The 15,568-nt window shown below is 44.5% G+C and overlaps 1 pseudogene; it reads left to right on the top strand.

Moving 5' to 3' along the window:
- The first annotated feature begins 501 nt into the window (after positions 1 to 501).
- Positions 502 to 15,496, top strand: LOC101608929 (annotated as a pseudogene).
- The last annotated feature ends 72 nt before the right edge of the window (positions 15,497 to 15,568 follow it).

The raw sequence follows: 15,568 nt of genomic DNA, 5'->3' as shown, positions 1-15,568 counted from the left end.
CTTTGCTGTTTCAAAGCACATCTTAAACTCATGCCAAAATGGCAAAGACATGTCATAATTGGAGAGTGGAATCTGAATTAAAGGGAAATACAAAATTAGTATAATTTAACATTCTTTGAAAACATGTTTTATGACAACGCTCAATAAACCAGGTTATTCAATTTACTAATCTAGTTACTTATAAACAAGGACTACGTGAGCTTTTTTTTTTTTTAATCCTAGTGCAAAGCATAGTTCCAAGCATAAAGCACACATTCAATGTTAGTTGAAAGAAAATAAAAACATGAATGATAGTTCATTTCTTTAAAAAGGAAGAGAATCCCAAATATATGTTCATATGAACTTGAGAAAGTGTGGCAACAAACTTTTACCAAGGAGTGTCTCAATAATGTGAGGAGAAGATAACTTTTCCCTTAATCCATAACACAACAGCCTTTCCACCCTACCCATGCAGGGGGCCGTTCAATATTGTTCTTGATTCCTGACTTAGAAGCTAACTGCATGCCTGGAGCCCTGGACATCCTGCATGCAGATGAAGGAGGAGGATGTCCTCAAGTTCTTTGCACAGGGACCTACTTAGTTGGCACCAACCTTGATTTCCAGATGGATCTCCAGGAGGAAGAGTGCTGGCATCCAGGTCATCAGTCTGAAGAGGACCTGGGAAAAGCTTCTGCTGCCAGCTCGTCCTCTTGTTGCCATGAAGAGCCCTGCTGATGTCAGCGTTATCTCCTCCAGCAGCGCAGGCCACCGTGCCATGCCACAGGAGCCACTCCCGTCAGTGGCTGCCTCACCCCTGGGACCTTCACTGACCACATCCAGGCAGTCTTCGGGGAGCCCCATCCTTCGGTGCTGACTGACCCCCTGGGCTGCGTCCCGTGTCAACCTGCCTACCACTGCTCTGTGTGACACAGGCTCTCCCCTGTGCTACGTGGACACCGCCATCCCAGGCAACACCGGAGCTCCCTCGGTGGGCCTGATGCTACGGAGGCTGGCCTAGGAAGCTCTGTGCATGCACGGCACCATCTCCCGAGAGCACCCCTGGGTGCTCAGGCCCGAACTGTTCTTCTACAGAGACCCTGAGGAGGTCGACGAGGAGGAGCAGGCCGCCGCTGAGAAGGCTGTGACCAAGGAGGCGTTCCAGGGAGAGTGGACCGCGCCTGCTCCCGAGTTCCCTGCTGCCCAGCCCGAGGTGGCACACTGGTCGGAAGGCGTGCAGGTGCCCACTGTGCCTATCCAGCAGTTCCCGACCGAAGATCGGAGTGCCCGGCCGGCCACTGAGGTCTGGTCCGCAGCTCCCACGCTCAGGCCACGGAGTGGGTGGGGAATACCCTGACCGGTCCTCAGCTGTCTGTAGACTCAGGAAAGGTGAAAATAAGCAGTTTCTTAAAAAGAAAAACAAAGCCAGGCGTGGTGGCGCACGCCTTTAATTCCAGCACTTGGGAGGCAGAGGTAGGAGGATCGCCATGAGTTCAAGGCCACCTGGTGACTCCATAATGAATTCCAGGTCAGCCTGTCAGCCTGGGCAAGAGCAAAACCCTACCTTGAAAAACCAAAAAGGAAAAGGAAAAAGAAAGAAAGAAAGAAAAACAAGCAAAAAAAGAACATAATACAACAGTTCATGAGCTTTGATATCAGACTAGGTTCAAATGCCAAACTGACCAATTTTCAGATGTATTTCTAGGCAAGCGGCTCAATCTCTTTGAACCTCATTCTCTCATCTATAAATGAAACTCCCAATAGTTCTTTTTTATTAATTTTTTTGTATGGCGTGTGTGAGGTATGCACCGTGTGTATGCAGATGCACATACCCCATGCATATGCATGTGGAGCCTGGAGGAAGGCATCAAGTTTCCTTCTCTAACACTCTTCCACCTGCTTTCCCTGAGACACAGTCTCTCACTGAATCTGGAGCTTCCTGTATGTTAGTTAGACTGGCTCACTAGCGAGCCCCAGGGATCCTTCTATGTCTCCTCAGTGCGGGTGTTGCAGGCATGCATGACTATGCTTTGGTGTCACTTAGGTATTTGGAATCCTCATGCTTGTACCATGTAGTGGTTTGAATGCAAAATGCCCTCCATAGCCTCATGTGATTTTTATAAAGCCTCATACTTCTCTGCCGGCAGAGCCTTTGAGAGGTGAAGCATTGCTGGAAGAGCTGTGTCACTGGGAGTGAATCCTGAGGTTCTGACTAATCACTAGCCAGCTGACTCTTGCAGCTACCTCTTGGCTGATGTGACAAGACATGATGCCCAGCAGTCTCTGCTTGCACCATGCTTTAGAAAGGGACACTGCTATATGAAAGCAACCAGCCTGCAAGAGGTATACACCTGTGCAATAGTGGCACCCAGCCTAGATGGATAACCAATGACTAAGAGATACCAACGAGAAGTTCCCACTAGCCTTTGGCCAAAGGAGAGGCTACACCCATCATAATCTCTCTTAAAGCCGGGCTTGGTGGCACATGCCTTTAATCCCAGCACTCGGGAGGCAGAGGTAGGAGGATCACCATGAGTTCAAGGCCACCCTGAGACTACATAGTGAATTCCAGGAGAGCCTGAGCTAGAGTAAAACCCTACCTCAAAACAACAACAACAAAAATCTCCTTGATTAACCATGCTAACCCCATTTAACCTATGCTGGCCTCATTCTCCATTGAGAATCTGTTTTTCTTTTTCAGAAGGCAACAAGAACCAAGAAGATAAACCACCCCTGGCACATCAGCCAGGACCCAGGCAAAACCACAGAGGAACTGGCGAGATGAGCAAGAGGTGCTGCTTCCATGGTGAGCCTGACAACCTGCACCAGGATGATGGAGACAGACACTGAGGGGACTCAAGGCATACCAAATCAGAAACCAAGAAACTGCTGAAAGCACAACACGGAAGTAGACTTAAAACACACCACAGCTCAGGGAATTTTTCAGAAGCTTGGACAGAAAGAGCCAGAGTGGAAGGGAATGTCTAGAGGCATTGTCCCCCCCCCCCCACACACACACATTGCAATGACTGATGCTGCTGTCACATCTCATAACCCACAACCCCATGGAGAATACCAGCAATCCCACAGAGGAGGACCCTCAGAAGAATGAGAGCAGTGAGGAGGGAAATGATAGTTCCAACACATGATGTGTCCATACAACGTTTGTACTTAATAAAAAAAATATAGACTACCTTAGGTTAGCATGCAAAGCAATCATGTTCACTATGGCATTTCCATACATATGTGTCATTAAGCTTTGTTCTCACTCATTCCCCTCCCCATGGCTTACCTCTTCCCCATGTTTCTGTCCCATTCTGGCTGGATTGAGTCCTTCCCCCACATGGTCCTACTCTCCTCTTTCTGGTCATATTATTCTATCACCCTTTCTTTTTAAAAATTATTTATTTGCACATTTGTGTGTGTGTGCTGCATGCGTGTTCGGGAGCGCTAGGGCCTCCTGCCAGTACAAACTAATGCCAGACAATTGTACCACTTCTTACATCCAGTTTTACCCATGTGGCTGGGGAACTGAACCGGGGCTAGGTTGCTCTGCAAGCAAGCACCCTTAACTACTGACTCATCTCCCCAGCCTCCCTTGGACCTTCAGGTCTCTTCCTCTTCTCTCATCATCTTTTTTTTCTAGTTTCATGACCTCCCCTACACAGACATATGAAATTTGAAATCTAGATTCCATGCATGAGAGAAAACATGCAGTATTTGTTTCTCTGAGTCTGGCTTATTTCACTATAGATATTATTTGCAGTTATATCCATTTTTTTAATGTCATGATTTCATTTTTCTTTATAGCTGAATAAAACTCTTGAGATATATATATATATATATATATATATATATATATATATATATATACACATAGTCACATTTTCTTAAACCAGTCACGTGTTGATAAGCATCTAAGCTGCTTCCATTTCCTGGCTGTTGTGAATAGTGCAGCAATAAACACGGATATGGATATAGCTCTGTGGTATATTGACTTAGAGTGCTTCAGATATATATGCATGTAAGAGGGGTATAGCTATGTGATATGGTAGTTTTCATCTCAATTTTTGAGAAATTTCCATACTAATTTACATAGTAGCTACATCTGTTTACACTCCCACTAGCAATGAATAAAGGTTCCTCTTTCCCCCACATCCTCACAAGCATTTGTTTACTTGACAATAAACCATTCTCATTGATGTGTGATGAAATCTGGAATAGCATTTCCTTGATGGCTAAGGATGTTGAACACTTTTTTTTTTAAGTATTTATTGGCCATTTCTTATTTTTTCTTTTGAGAACTGTCTATACAATTCAGTAGTCCATTTATTAGTTGGTGTTTTGGAATTTAACTTTTGCAGTTCTTTAAGACTATTTATTAGTTATTTTATTTATTTAAGAGAGATATACAGCAAGAGAATGGGTGTGCCAGGTCCTCCTCCTGCCATTGCAGATGAACCCCAGATGCATGTGCCACTTTGTGCATCTGGCTTTATATGGGTACTGGAGAATTGAACCCAGACTATCAGGCTTTGCAATAAAATGCCTTTAACTACTGAGCCATTTCTCTACCCCAATTTTTCTGTGTCTCTTTTTTAAAATTGTTTTATTAGTTATGTACACAGTGTGTATACAGTCATGTTGGTACCATCGTTAGTCTCCCCCCTGTCCTCCCCACTCCACAGGGCCCCTCCTCGTTGGGAATTGTGGGTTGTGCATTGTAGGGTTAGCCATCAGTTATGGGGAAGAGGCAGTGTCTCTGTGCATAATGACCCAACTTGTGGCTCTAACAATCTTTCTGCCCCTTCTTCCACAAATTTCCCTGAGCCATGTTGGGTTCATTTTAGGTCTGCTTCAGTGATGAGCCTCTGTGTCTCTGGATATCTGGTTTGGTAGGAGTTGAGTGTTCTCTGTGTCTATCTCCTTCATCCTTGTGCTGGTACAGGCTCACCGAGAAAGCAGCACTGTTGCTCATTTCCCCAATTACTCTTGGTTTCATCTTCTACCCCAATTTTTGCAGTTCTTTGTATACTCTTGTTGCAGTTACCTTAAGAATTGCTGGACAAACACTTCACCAGAAACAGCTTATGGGAAGAAAGGTTTTATTTCAGGCTTACAGAGTCCAGGAGAAGTTCCATCAAAGGCAGAAGAAGCTGGCTCACTCCGTCACACATTAGCAGAGCAGAGAGAGAAAACCCAACACCAGCAGGTGCCACCAGCCAGCAAAAATACAGCCAGAACTCCAAACTGCTCTGAACACACCTTAGGGCTGGACTACCTCTTTTCCAGAAGGGCTCCACCCACTGGAGACTGAAGTTGCAAGCTCAATCTTAATATTTAAAAAAAAAAAAAAAAAGGGCTGGAGAGATGGCTTAGCAGTTAAGCGCTTGCCTGTGAAGCCTAAGGACCCTGGTTTGAGGCTCGGTTCCCCAGGTCCCACGTTAGCCAGATGCACAAGGGGGCGCATGCGTCTGGAGTTCGTTTGCAGAGGCTGGAAGCCCTGGCGCGCCCATTCTCTCTCTCTCTCCTTCTATCTGTCTTTCTCTCTGTGTCTGTCACTCTCAAAATAAATAAATAAATAAAAATTAAAAAAAAAAAAAAGGCCTGAGCCTATGGGGATGTACATTCAAACCAGCACAGTCCTCGATATTAATCACTTCTCTGATGTACAGTTGTCAAAGAATGTCTCCCAGGCTGTAGGTTGTCTCTTCTCTCTGGTGACTGGGTCCTTGACTGTGCATAAGCTTGTTAATTTCATACAATCCCATTTGTTAATTCTGGGCATTATGTCCTAGGTGGTTGAGGTCCTTTTCTGAAAAGCCTTGCTTTTTCTTGAAGTATTTTATCTATGCTTTCCTCTAGAAATGTTGAGTTTTTAGGTGCTGCAATAATGTCTTTGGTCCATGTTTAATCGATTTTTATAGAGAGTGGGAGATAGGAACCTAATTTCATTCTTGTACACAGGGATATCCAGCTTACCTAGCACCCACTGGTGAAGATGCTATCTTTTATCAATGTATGTTTTGACACATTTGTCAAAAATTCGATGACTGTATCTGTGAAGTTTATTTCTGGATCTTTTATTTGTCTATATGTCTGTTTTGTGCCAGTATCAAACTCTGTTTGCTTCTATGGATTTGTAATATAATTTGAGGTTGGGTATTGTAACATCTGCAGCACCATTATTTCTGCTAAGGATTGCTTTAACCTTTGGAGGCCATTCATGCCTCTATATGGATTTTAGGATTGTTTTTTCCACTTCTTTGAAGAATGTCATTGGAATTTTGATAGGGAATTGCATTGAATCTAAAGCTCACTTTGGTGACACAGTGCTTTCACAATATCAATTCCACCAGTCCATGAGCACTTTTCTTCTCCCTGTGTGGGCTCTGTAAACTTATTTTTGTTTTAGTTTCTGCCTTTCATATTGAAGGCTTTTTCTTTTTCTTAAAAGTCTGGCCATCCTCTGTCTGTTCATAAGGTAGGGGGTGAAGGAAGCTTTTAGAGGTAAAGTATTCCCCCAACATATTTACAAGGAAGGGGAACCCCTGCCGACACTTGTATTTCAGATGTCCAATGTCCAGAACTGTGAGGCAATACATTTCTTGTTGTTTAAAGATTTTTCTAAAACTAGAATGGGGCGTTTTTTTTTTTTTTTTTTTTTTTTTTTGAGGTAGGGTCTCACTCTGGCCCAGCCTGACCTGGAATTCACTATGTAGTCTTAGAGTGGCTTCGAACTCACAGTGATCCTCCTACCCCTGCCTCCCGAGTGGTGGGATTAAAGGCGTGTACCACCATGCCCGGCTAGAATGGGGCTTTTTGATCATGGGCCTTTCTGGATGATGATAAGGTCAGCCCCTAACCCAAGGGAATCTCTAGCATTAGTGTGTCGAGTTCTGTTTTCTGGAGCTGGCCAGAGTTTTCAGACTGGGCTCCTTCATTTACTGCCTCAAACAAACTTGGGCTGTGGGGCAGGCAAGGAAAGAGAACCAAAGTTTCAGCAATCTGAATATAAACTTTTTAAAAAGTATTTTATTTCTCTTTATTTATTTGAGAGACAGAGAAATGAGCAGGTAGAGAGAGACAGAATGGGCATGCCGGAGCCTCTAGCCACTGCAAATGAACTCCAGATACATTCACCCCTTTGTGCATCTGGCTTATGTGGGTCCTGGGGAATTGAACCTGGGTCCTTTGGCTTTGCAGAAAAATGCCTTAACCACTAATCCATCTCTCCAACCCTGAAACTTTTTAAAGAATATTTTTATTTATTTGCAAGCAGAGAGAGACAGAGAAAAGAAAGACAAATAGAGAGGATGGGCATGCTAGGACCTCCAGTCACTGCAAACCTACTCCAGATGCAAGTACCACTTTGTGCATCTGGCTTTACATGGGCCCTGGGGAATTGAATCTGGGTCATTGGGATTTACAGGCAATCACCTTAACCTCTGAGCCATCTTTCCACCCCTGAATATAAACTGTTATCTGATCACCTGTACTTGATAATGCCCACCTGTAACAATTACTAAGGTTCCCAAGCCAGAAACCCACTGTTGCAGCAAATGCACCTTGAATCTCTTTTTTCTGGAGTGTGGAGGATTAAAAAAAGACAACCAAGGCTATTTTAATTACCCCAAAGAAGACATTCACATTATCCTTCTCTTTAGTTCTTCATCAATTCTCACTTTCTAATGTAATGTGCATACCTATAGTTGTTAAGCCATGGAGCCTTTTGGAGATGCAAAACTTAGGCTTCTTTTAGGATCTTTGTGTTCTTTTTCTTTGGTATCTACTACTAGTTATTATTAACAACATATTTTGTATGGATACATCATGTGCTGGTATTCTCTTCCCTTGTCCCTACCCCCATTCCATTGGGGATGCTCCGAAGTGGGGTTGAAGGTATTCCCTATGGGGTTATGGTTTATGTGTTGCGAGAGCAGCAGTCATTTATTTTGGGGGCATGATATTTTTTCTGGGCATGATGTCTCAACCTGTGGCTCTTAGGATCTTTCTGTCCCTTCTTCTGCAAAATTCCCTGAGCCGTGGTGAGTGAGTTTTAAGTCTGCTTCACTGATGAGCTCTTAGGAGCCTCTGGATCTCTGCTTTGATAAGTGTTGAGTATTCTCAGGGTACATCAAACTTATGATGTAAGTTTTTCAGGTTTACTGAGTCAACTATTGTTTATCCATGTACTTTCCAACTAATGTTCTCCTTTTTCTCTCTACATAGATTTTTATCTCTAAAATGTATTTGCACTGCCATCTTACTGATGTTTTGAGAAAATGAGACAAACACATGTATGCAACTCCCTTTTCACAAGAAATCCCCTATCATTCTATTTTTAAAAGAGGACCTTACAATCAGTGATGAATTGTTCCTAAGAGGTAATGAAATAAAGGAATCAGATATAATCCAAGATTTCTAGTCTGGGTGATTAGAAAGGTATGGTGTCATTTACAAAGATAAGGAAAAGTGGAACGGGAACAGATGGGGTGGGATTGGTAACAGATGGTTCTGTTGGGCGTAGACATATTGAAACCGAAGTGATGGGAAACCTCCAAATGGAGACATTATAAAGACAATTAGAAATGCATTAATGGAGCTGACAGACAGTGGAAGGCTGGAAAACCAGATGTGAAAATAAACTATTTGAGTGGATTAAGGTTCTTTTTTCTAGTATTCTAGTGTTACAGGTCCTATGATGGCCCATATGCCACAGCTGCTAAGACAGCTCTTGATGGGCTTCCTGGACTCAGCCACTTTGTGGCATGGTGGCTGCTCAAGCCCACACACGGTGATTGTTTTATATGGTCACCCCACATGGTAGTAACTGTTTATCATTTCCATTGGTCGATGCACGCTTCCTTTGCAAAGACAGCGTACCGTGAATACTCACAGGTATGGTACAAGAGCTCCTGACTGGGCCAGCTTTGCACAAGGTTTGTCTGTCCAATGGCTGTGGAGTGTACTGTCCCACCCTTTCACCTTCCAAGTGAGGATATCACCATGGTTCCAAAGTGGATATCCCCACCAGACTCCCTAGATGGGACAAGGAGGGAAATCAAGTTTGTGGCAAGTACCTAGGAGGTTGGCAAGGCACAGATCAAGCACAGGATGGGAAGTCATCCTTCTACTTCCTGAGAAGGAGCATGCTGCATTCTCCTTTTTAAATACTTTATTTTTATTTTTGTATTAAAGAGAGGGATTTGGGAGGGAGGGAGGGAGAGGAAGAGAATGGGCATGCAGGGCCTCTAGCCACTGCAAACAAGCTCCAGAGGTCTGCACCAACATGTGTATCTGGCTTACGTGAGATCTGGGGAATTGAACCTAGGTCCTCAGGCTTTGAAGACATGTGCCTTAACCTCTAAGCTATCTCTTCAGCCCCATGCCACATACTTCATGGCACATTTCCTCAGCCTGTAATTTTTTTTAAATAGTTAATTTATTTATTTAATTTACTTTTGGCCTCTAAAAAGCAAATTCCATCCACTACCAGGGATGTTTTCTTCAAGAAGAAAGACTTCAAGGCTTTGCTTGAGACTTCATAATGTTTGTAATAATAAAGAAAATTACATATTGATAGCTGCAAATCCAAAATGGTCACCCCTCTCCTCTTCAGTGGTGCCTGTGATAAAACTCATTAAGAGGGTAATGAGAATTTAAGCATTTTTTTCCTCTGTGTTATTCTGAAGATTTAACACTAATTAGAAACTAACAGTTCTTTCCCCAGAGCCTGGGGCGGAAGAGAGGCCAAGTAAGATATCCATTCTTCTGATAAATACTTGCAAGGGACATTGTAAGTGAGGCTCTGGGGTAAGTGTGTGTGTTGGTGGGGGGAGGCGGGAGAGCCTGTTATCACTCCCGTCAGGAACTGATGATTTGCTGCACACGACACAGAGAAAAGCTGCTGGGCCAGTCCCAGTGGCTGAACCCGAATCCTAGTGAACACATGCTGTGTGACTCTGTACAAGCACCTCACAGTTTGCATGGTTAAAATGAGAATAATGAAGGATTGCAGTCACACAATTGTGGGAACTGAAAGCACGGGTTATTTTGTTTGGGACTCAAATGTCCTGGAAAAACCACATGACGAAAGCTTGGTCAATGGCAATGGCACTATTGGGAGACTGATAGAGATGTCAAGAGGCTCCTAATGGAATAAACTTTGATCTGTGGGGGTATACTGCTTGAGAGGACCACCCCCACCACCACCCGCTCCGTTTCTTTCCATCCCAGCCCACCGCTAGGCATGCCGCTGTGTCTGGTGGTGATGTATTCCGCCCCATGATGTTCTGCCTCACAAGTGCCCAGACAATGGAGCCACCCAAACGTGGATTGAGGCCTCGGAAACGAAGAGCCAAGCTGATTTTTCTCAAGGACTTTGTCACAGCAATGCAAAGTTAACACAGCACGGACTTAGAAATGTGCTGCGGAGTGCCTTGAGCCTGCTTCTAGCTTTATATGCTGTATGCGATTTGTTCTCACCACTGTAGATGACCCAAAGCCTGTAAGAATCACTTTAACTCTGGATATTTATAAAGGTGACAATCATGCTTTTGAATAATGACGCACTATGAAGTGTGTTGATTTTTCTGTGAGACTGGAAGTTTGCTGAAACATTGACCACTGCTACCTCCAGGATGGGGAGATGGCCTAGCAGTTAAAGGCTCTTGCTTGCAAAGCCTGCCAGCCAGGGTTTGAGTCCTCATACCCACATGAAGCTGGAGTTTGTTTGCAGTGGCAAGAAGCCCTGGCATACTCATTCTCTTCCTTTCATCTCTCTCTCTCTCCTTGCAAATAAATAAAAATATTTTTTTAACGCTAGTTCTAAAGTTCTCCCAAATAAGATTTCTCTTCTCAATGCTGTCTGTCCTCCAGCCAGGCTAAAACAGCCATGTATCCTCACCCCAATGTTTCTTTCATTTATTTAATTATTTGAGAGAGAGAGAGAGACAGTGAGAATGGGCACACCACGGCCTCCAGCCACTGCAAATGAACTCCAGACACATGTGCAACCTTGTGCATCTGGTTTATGTGGATCCTGAGGAATTGAACCTGGGTCATTTGGCTTTGCAGGCAAGCACCTTAAAAGCTAAGCCATCTCTCCAGCTCTTCCCCATGTTGCTTTTTGATGGCTACTCCCTCCACTCTGATCTTCATGGCCTTCTTTCCTAGGGCAATGTCCCCCCCAAACACAGAGCCATTTTTCTTGGATCCTCCTGCCACCCTGACTTCATGGCTGCTTTGTCAGTTTTCCGCTCTTCACTCTGTAATTGCAGCTTCAAAATCTTTCTTTTTTTGGTGGGGGGGAGGCAAGGATTTCAAGGTAGGGTCTCATATTAGTCCAGGCTGGCCTGGAATTCATTATGGAGTCTCAGGCTGACCCCAAACTCACAGCCATCCTCCTTCTACCTTAGCCTTCCAAGTGCTGAGATTAAAGGCATATGCCACCATGCCTAGCTAAAATCTTTCTTTAAAACTTGCTTCTCTTATGCATAACTTCATCTGCCATACCTGAACAAAATATGAGAAATTTGAACCAAAGTCTTTTACTTTTGTCTCTTACATATATTTCCATGTGCTCTCTACGCACCAGCAAAACTGAGGGGAAGGAAGGACAACAGACTTTTTAACAGACCCTTCTACATGGGTTAGTCAGCACTCACATGCTACAGATTCCTGTGTTTAATCTTTAGGGCAAACCAGCATTATTATTAGCTGTATCTTATACCTTAGAATGGAGGAACCCATGACCTTTTCCCTAGACCCAGAGGCCAAGGAAAATGTAGTGAGGACAATATCAGACACAATCAGGAGGTGGCTGCAGCCTTCAGCTCTAGGGTTGTCCCAGTTCAGTTCTGGACCCCAGGACACACCTGAGTCATAGAGCTGTGCACAAGGCCAGGCAGAGTGAATGAGGTGAGGGAGGAAGTGGGGGAGGTCAGTCTTATTTGATAATTTGGGGACTGCCCATTTCATCATGAATGTTGGAGATGGGCAGAAAGAAAGAAAGAAAGAAAGAAAGAAAGAAAGAAAGAAAGAAAGAAAGAAAGAAAGAAAGAAAGGAAGGAAGGAAGGAAGGAAGGAAGGAAGGAAGGAAGGAAGGAAGAAAGAAAGAAAGAAAGAAAGAAAGAAAGAAAGAAAGAAAGAAAGAAAGAAGACAGCAGCAAAGAAGAAGGGGGACTAGTAAGAAAGAAGGGGTTCAGTGGAAGGGGGATGGAGGAGGAAAGGACCAAAGAAGATACTAAGAGGGAGTAGTGAGCAAAATGCATCATGTGCTTGTGTAAATTTGTCAATTAAAATGTTTTAAAATTTTGAAACATTTGTACATTTTAGGGATATAATAACCGAAGCCTAAACAAAACAGATTGTGAGGTTGGACAAACAGGGTCTTCACCTTATAAGGAGCCTTAGTTCTGTTGCTTAACTTTCTTCTTTACTTCTTTACCTGCAGGAGAATAAGAAGGACTACATCCCAGTTACGCAGATGAGCTGAGAAAATGCTGGAACACTTTTCTCTCACAGTACCTGTGCAGACTAAGTACCTACAACAGCCCTTGGTATCTCTGGAGATCTGTGGCCCCCTCTGGAGCATACCACACCGGGGATGAGGTTATGCCAGCCCCCAGTACACCATGGTCACCTTCTCTGCAGATGATGTCATACACACCCAATGGGGACTATCTTCTCTCTGCCACACAAGGCCCCTGCACATTCGCACTCTTCCTGGGGCGGGGCTGAAGCAGCAGCAGCCAAGGCCTGCTGGTAAGGGCACAGGAATGGGACACGTAGCGTTGCTGTTGAGGCCCTGCCCAGTCGCCTGGGTCTTCCCATGGATGCAGTTGCCAGTGTTCACATCTCTCAACTTCAGCACTTTTTCTGCTTGCCAAAGCTCACTCTGACCTTATTCGTGTGGCCCTCCAGGCGTGCTAGAGAAGTAACACCCCCTCAGTGGTCATCTACCAATGACTGAAGGAACTACGGTGTAGTTACCCCAGCTCCCTTGCTCCTGGGGACCTGCGGAGGATGCCTCTGAGGCTCAATGCTGCTCGCTGCTTCACAGGAGTCCACAGCAGGGCTATGCTCACTGCTCATGAGGTAATGGGCTGGACAGCAGCTCCCCTGTTAGCTTCCGCCCCTGCTCCTGAGTCTCCTCTCTACCCATTGCCTGTTTGCTAGGATCACCTCAAAGGCAACCAGCTTGCGCTCAAAGCTTTGTCTGAGAAAACCCACACTAAGAAGCTGCAAAAATGAGTTTGGACTGCACACAAAGGCAGTGAGAAGCTGCTGACATTATTTGAGTGGTAGCTCATCTGAGCATTCTGAATGTCTGCAACGTCTCAGCCCCTGTCTTTCCAAAATCAGAGCTAGATTTCAAATCCATTCAGAGCATTGCCTGGGTAGGGCCTAGCATCTGAGCTCTCTCAAGCTTCCCCCACAACACCCGGCCCCACAGAAGCCTTCTCACCTCATTCCACCAGAAGCAAGGCAAGAGAATCTGGAGATACCCCAGAGACCTTGGTCACCCATAGCCTAAGCATGTAGCCGACTTGGCTGCAAAGGATTAGATAGAAATGAACACTGCATTCTGCTTGAAGACGTCTGCAGCCTACGTGCCAGATCCTACAGAGGCCAGTAATAGGAGGACACATCTGGAAGTGACCAGTGACTGTGGGAATATCCACCTGCCCATGGATTGTGTGCCAGGGGATGAATTTCCCACAGGATAACCAAGAGGACCATGGAATGTTTCACTGCTTTGATAAAGAAAATCCCTCCCACCATTCTTGGGCTACAAGAGGGCCTACACCTATTAAATTCTCTCTAAACTAATAATGGTTATTCCATTTATCCAGTGCTGACTTCACTCTCCATTGGAGAATTTGCTTTTCTTTTTCAGATGGATGCAGAACGTGAGAAGAGAATCAGCCCATTGTGCCTCACCAAGGCCCCAGCTGAAAGCAATGAGTAATTGGGAAAATGAGCAAGTGTGCTGTTTTCTTGGTGAACCTGGTACGAGCACACAGGTGAAGGAGATAGACACAGAGAACACTCAACTCCTACCAAACCAGAGATCCAGAGACACAGAAGTTCCCAAGATGTCTGCACTGAAGTAGACCTAAAATGAACCTAGCATGGCTCAGGGAAATTCACTGAAGAGGGACTGGAAGAGACACAAGTTGGGACATTATGCACAGAGACATTGCCTCTTCTCCATAACTGACTGCTGCCCCCACAATGCATGACCCACAATACTCATGGGGCTGACCTGCATCCCCAACGAGGAGGGTCCCTTTGGAGAGGGGGCAGGGATGAGGGTAAGGATGGTACTAACATGTGCTGTTTACATATTGAGTATGTCCATAACTAATAAAGAAAGGAAAAGAAAAGAAAAGAAAGGAAGAGAGAAAGAAAGAAAGAAAATCCTAAACTGGTGACCTTGGCCATAAACAACCTGCCTGTGAATGGGCAGAAGAAAGCAAGAATGAGGCAGTGAGCAGAGATGGCAAGCAGCTGGGCTGCCGGTTACTCAGCAAAGTTTTGTACATGTCACCTGGGACTATTTAAGGGTCCAAGTTGACATTAAGATAGAAGGTCCTTGCCGGGTGTGGTGGTGCACGCCTTTAATCCCAGGACTTGGGAGGCAGAGAAAGGAGGATCACTGTGAGTTCAAGACCACCTTGAGAATAGTGAAGTCCAGGTCAGCCTGGGCTAGAGTAAGACCCTACCTTGAAATATCAAAACAAAAAGCAACACAAAACAAAAGCTATTGTGGAAGAGGTGGCAGTAAGAATGATGTAAGAGCCAAAGGAAGGGTAGGACTCCTTACAATGTGCTCCTGCAGACACAAAATGGCCTGGAGATCCATGACCTCACAGTGCCTGGCACTAGCTACACAAGAAAGGAGGAAAAGATCATGATATCAAAATAAAAGTGACACTGATTGAGAGGGGGAGGGGATATGGTGGAAAGTGGAGTTTCAAAGGGGGAAGTGAGGGGAGGGAGGGAATTATCATGGATTATTGTCTACAATTATGGAAGTTGTCAAATAATAATAACAGGCCCTAGCATGCCCATTTTCTCTCTTTCTCTCTCCTCTCCCTTTTTCTCTACCTGTCACTCTCAAATAAATAAATATAAATAAACAAAAATAATAATAATAAATTTAAAAATAAATAATAGATAGAAGGTCCCTGAAAACAAATCCCTGTGGTAGAACTTGAGACCCCGTCACTTATCTGTAACATTTTTTACTCTCTCAGTAGAGGAACGTGGAGTGAACATGCACGTCATTCTTCTGTTCCTCTGTGGTCATGAAGTTAGATACTTCAAACTCTGTGCTTGAGATCTGCACATCTTTTGCTTTGATCCTTTTGTTTAGTCGTCAAGCAGATTGGCTTTCTGCCTTACAAGGCAAAAGCAAAAACATGCAGAAACTACCCGCCATGGCAAAGAGACCATAGACTTAGGATTGGATGTCCTCATGGACACAGAATTCCTGCTTGGAGGAAAATAGTGAATGACATCAGAGTGGCGACCGACTGTGCCAGCAGCAGCTCTTCCACAGGTGACAGGAGCTCTCTGTCCT

This window comes from Jaculus jaculus, chromosome 7 (assembly GCF_020740685.1).
Source record: "Jaculus jaculus isolate mJacJac1 chromosome 7, mJacJac1.mat.Y.cur, whole genome shotgun sequence".
Taxonomy (NCBI): Eukaryota; Metazoa; Chordata; class Mammalia; order Rodentia; family Dipodidae; genus Jaculus; species Jaculus jaculus.
Note: the sequence above shows the minus strand (reverse complement) of the source record. Positions and strands in the feature narration are given on the sequence as shown.